The sequence below is a fragment of the Chiloscyllium plagiosum genome, chromosome 32 (genome assembly GCF_004010195.1).
Source record: "Chiloscyllium plagiosum isolate BGI_BamShark_2017 chromosome 32, ASM401019v2, whole genome shotgun sequence".
In the NCBI taxonomy this organism is placed as follows: domain Eukaryota; kingdom Metazoa; phylum Chordata; class Chondrichthyes; order Orectolobiformes; family Hemiscylliidae; genus Chiloscyllium; species Chiloscyllium plagiosum.
In genome coordinates this window covers 32,026,999-32,032,166 of record NC_057741.1, presented here as the reverse complement: position 1 = coordinate 32,032,166, position 5,168 = coordinate 32,026,999, and the positions used below count along the sequence as shown (strand labels likewise).

Sequence of the window (5,168 nt, the reverse complement as noted above, 5' to 3'; positions counted from 1 at the left end):
CCACCTTGTCTCAGTCCCAATCCTCGAACTCAGCACCACCTTCCTAACCTGCAATCTTCTTCCTGACCTCTCCGCCCCCACTCCCACTCCCGCCTATCACCCTCACCTTGACCTCCTTCCACCTATCGCATTTCCAACGCCCCTCCCCCAAGTCCCTCCTCCCTACCTTTTATCTTAGCCTGCTAGACACACTTTCCTCATTCCTGAAGAAGGGCTCATGCCCGAAACGTCGATTCTCCTGCTCCTTGGATGCTGCCTGACCTGCTGCGCTTTTCCCGCAACACATTTTCAGCTCTGATCTCCAGCATCTGCAGTCCTCACTTTCTCCAGGGTATGAAAGTCAAGCACAGGGGAAGCAAATAGGGACACACTGGGAATGCCCACTGTTCAAGAGCCTATGTAACCTAATATAACCCTCACACCTCAGGGCTGTTTTGTGGCTGCAATATTTTTTTGGCTCTCTCTGAAGCTGAGTATGGTTTCTGCAAGAATGCCAGCTTTGGATCTCAACAAGTCAACCGTTATCCATCAAACTCTGCCTCCTCGAATCGGCAGGTGGACCACACCCAAGGGAATGGGGCGAGGAACTATACATATACCTCCCCTCCCATCTTGTGACATGCTGCGAGCCAATTGGATGATGTATGACTGTTAACTAAATAGCCATTTATTCCCCCATTTTCAATAGTTTTATTTCTGGCTGAAGAGAAATGTTCAAAGAAAATGGCACAAAAAAAAGACACATGGCTAAAATCCCTGTGATTTTTTTGGCTGGGTTTAGCACAACAATGTCCTGGAGATTGATCTTCAATGGTTGGAGACTCCAGATTAAAGCTAGACCATGAGGTTGAAGTGTGTAGTCATGTTGCCCTATGCCTCTATTCAAGGCAAGTGTCACAGTAGATATGCAAGGCCATCCTAGATATGCTGCCTAGCCAATGCACTCTTTAATGGTCCCTGCAGGGCTTTCCACTATTCGCTTCAAGTGGGCGAAAATCCTCTTTTCGGGTCTCCGTGATGGTCCCAAAGGAAAATGGTCAGTTGGGATCTCACCAGTCGTGAGGCCAAGCAAGTTTTCAAACTCGGCTTCACAACAGGTGTCAAGTCTGAAGAATCCGTTTAAGGAGATGTGATGGAGTAGTGGTCATGTCACTGGGCTAGTAATCCAGATGCCCAGGCTAATACTCTGGCATTACCTGTTCAAATCCCATTCTGGCTGCTGGTGGAATTTGAATTCAATTGTGAATTGAAAGATGGTCCTAGTAATGAGGATTGTTTACTGTAAAAACCCACCTGGATCACCCATGTTCTGTAGGGAAGGAAATCTGATATCTTTACCTGGTCTGGATGACATGGGACTCTAGACTTTGCTCTGAACTGGTGCTGTGAGACACTCAGCTCAAGGTCATTTACAACAAACCCTGGACTTGCCAGTGATGCCCACATTCCAAGAAAATGAAAATCAAAGTAATAAGGGGGCTGTTACATCATGTTGCTGCAATGCCACTACTGATGGTTGTGAAACTGAAATGTGACAATTTCACAGAAGCATTTTCCATTCTGAATGTGACTTTGGAATGTAGAATGAGAAATACAAAAGTTAAAGATGCAATGTTTATGTTTCAAAATGTATTGCGGCTTGGGCAAATATCCTTTTACTTTCACCCACCAACAACCGAAAGATGGACTAGCAAATGAGAAGTATTTTGGTGTTCAGGTTAGTCATTCACCCTCCAGAGAACAAGTAACTCAATGCATTGGTGTTGAAAAATTGACTTTCATCCATTAGATTACAATTATTTTTACCACTGCTGTCACCAGTTGTGTTTTAAAACTATGTTAATGAATCTCAATCAAATAATATTGAAGGGACTGAGTTAAAATACAATTACCACTTCATTCAAAATGGCTGTCAGAGGCTTGTGTTACCCCCTACGCATATGTAGCATTGTGAATTTTATTTGTAGTTTGGGACAATGTTTGTTCTCCTCAGACTATCAGTTGTTATACATCTTAGCTTTGTTGTAGGTAATTGTTAGGGCCGTAAGGTGACGGAAAGTATTCCGCAACCCTGGGGTCACTGAAGTTTCATGCACGCGTTCGCTTTGCTGGGATTCAACAGGAAAAGAGGAGGCAATGCTCTCACCAGGTAAATGTTACAAACCAGACGAGCAGATCTCCCACGTTGTCAGTCACAGCAGTGCCTCTCCAAAGCCTGTGGGTTGGCAAACTGCTGCCAATCTTAGATGAGCTGTAGTTACTTCTAAGTAAGCCCTGGGATAGCCCAAGCTATTGTCACCAGCCCCTTCTATCAATTCCATGTCTTTGTCATGGCTTCTGTTTTGTTGTGTGTCTTGCTGACCACATCCATGAGTTTGGCTTCAGTGTCAGACTGGTTGGATAGAAGGCTGTGATGGGTGCGTGGATCCGTGCTGATAATTAATAGGCTTGTGGCATATTCAAAATGTTCAAGCTTTAAGTTCAAAATTACAGACGATCTTTGAATGAAACTACTAAATGTCGACTCTCCGACTCCTCGGATGCTGCCTGACCAGCTGTGCTTTTCCAAAACCACACTTTTTGACTCATAACCATAGGATGCAGATCTCAGATTTTGTTTTAGAAAAGGATGTTCATCAGTTGTGGGTTTTTCTAGCTGGACCAGCATTTATTGCCCATCCCTGATTGCCTTAACAAGGTGAGCTCACTTCTTGAACTGCTGCAGTCCATTTGGTGTTGGGAGACCCACTGTGCTGTTAGGGATGGAATTCCAGGATTTTGACCTAGTGACAGTGAAGGAAACATGATAAAATAATAAGTAAATAAGATCTTGAGAGGTATAGATAAGATGAATGGCAGGTGTCTTTTCCCTAGGGTGGGGAATTTCAAGACTAGGGGACATATCTTTAAGGTGAGAGAAGAAAGTTTTAAAGATGACGAGGGGCAATTTTTCTTATACAGAGAATGGTTCATGTGTGGAGTGAACTTCCTGAGGAAGTGATGGATGGTGGTTCAATTACAACATTTAAAAGATATTTGGATAAGTACATGAATAATAAATTTATGGAGGGAAATGGGCCAAGCGCAGGCTGGTGGGATTAGTTTATTTTGGGATTATGGTTGGCATGGACTGGTTGGGCCGAAGGATCTGTTTCTGTGCTGTATGACTCTATGACTATGGCTTGATGAAAAGTGATATATTTCCAAGTCAGGATGGTGCGTGGTTTAGAGGGGAACTTGCAGGTGTTGGACTTGCCATGAATCTGACCTCCTTGTCCGTCTAGACGGTGGAGATTATGCTGCGAAAGGCAAATTAATTCAATAATTAGTCAAAGAGGACAATGGAAATAAAGAGAATCATTTCTGCACAGCCAGTTATGATTTGGAATGTATTATTTGAATGGAAGCATATTCAATGGCAACTTTCTAAAGGGAACTGGATTAACCCTTCTGATCAAGACTCTGGGGAAAGAGCAAGGAGAGTGGAACTAATTGGAGAAATCAGCTTGGGCATGATAAGCTGAATGGCCTGCCCTGAATGGGTAAGCTCGCTAGTAATAAATGTGTTTGTTTATGTTGTGACCTTCTTGCAGTATTAGCTTTGCCAGTCTGTGGGAAGCAATTACAGAGCAATTATAGAGAATAAATTATAGAGCAATTTAACCGAGCCATTATTTTATGCATTTCACACATTCCTGTTTGATCCTTTGTTTTTATACCTTGTGACAGGTTCCCCATTTCCAATCACTTTCCTCATCTAAGATTTGAACATTCCTACCTCATCAGGTCTAAGAGCCTCCGTGATTCCTCAAAGGTTCCCATTTCAGATTTACCCTGAAAAGGGAAGGTATCTTAAAGTCTGAGCAATAGGTGAAGTTAGCAGCAGCAACATGAATGGTGTTCGCCACTAACAGGATGCTGCCTTCAAACTAAAAAGACATTCTGCCTGTCACACTAATGTAAATTAATTTCAATGTCACTGTGATGCTAGGTATGTAACCGTGCCATCCCAAAGACAGATGGAGTGTGATCCTTCAGCTGTTAGTAACAGGCAAAGTATAGTAGCTAAATATAGTACCACAATATAGTAGCTTTAAATGCAATTGGATAACATTTGTTGGATAATCCTGAATGTGTGAGGAATTGTGCTGGCGACCAATTTGGGATTATCAGTCCTGCCTGTAGTCTAGTGCATTTGAATATCTTGAAAGCTTCATATGTTAATGTTCAGTGCAGACAGAAAACATATGTACACAGATGTGTTAAATGGTCAATAGGTGGCCATGAGAACCTTGACATGCCAATTCCCCATTGGGTGAGAAGGGTGGCTAGTTTCCCAACTAGTGGCCTCTGAAAGCCACACCCCTCCCTTTACCTCGCTAGGTGACCTCCGACCCCTGAGAAGGAAAGAGCCTTGCCTTTCGCAGCTCAATCAACTATTTTTCAGAAGCGCTGGCTAGGGCAGGATTTATTTACCACCCGTAGTTACCCTTTTGAAGGTGAATGGTGAGCTGCCCTCTTGAACTGCTGCAGTCCATTTGGTGTAGGAAAATCTACATCATGCTGTTGGAGAGGGAATTCCAGGGTTAAGGATTCCAGGACTCTGGACAGGCAGACTTTAGAACGAGAAGCTTCCCAGCTTGGGGTGGCTGGCAGGCTCTGGAAAACCAAGGTGTCAACGTCAAAATCTGTAATAGACCAAAAATATGCCCACGTTCACCCATCTGCTCCTCATGATCTGACTGGCAGATGATTGAGTGAGGTCCCTCAGTGGTGGGAGTGGCATGTCAGCCACCATCTAAAACACTCATTCCTACGTGTGAGAATCAGAAAACTGTCCACAGGAAGTAGAGTCAAGTCATGTGAAGCTCCAGGTATATAAAATATACACTTTATAGTTAACGATATTTCAAACCATATAATCCCGACAGTGTGGAAACAGGCCCTTTGGCCCAACAAGTCTACACCGACCCTCCAAAGAGTGGGCAGCACGGTGGCACAGTGGTTAGCACTGCTGCCTCACAGCGCCAGAGACCTGGGTTCAATTCCTGACTCAGGCGACTGACTGTGTGGAGTTTGCACATTCTTCCCGTGTCTGCGTGGGTTTCCTCCGGGTGCTCTGGTTTCCTCCCACAGTCACAAGGATGTACAGGTCAGGTGAATTGGCC

At 44.0% G+C, this 5,168-nt stretch overlaps 1 protein-coding gene across 3 annotated transcripts in view; it reads left to right on the top strand.

Annotated features, from left to right (window-relative positions):
- Window positions 1–5,168, top strand: part of LOC122539484 (protein FAM13A-like) — a 220,360-nt gene that overhangs the window by 42,454 nt on the left and 172,738 nt on the right. The gene's annotated exons all lie outside the window — the stretch shown is intronic.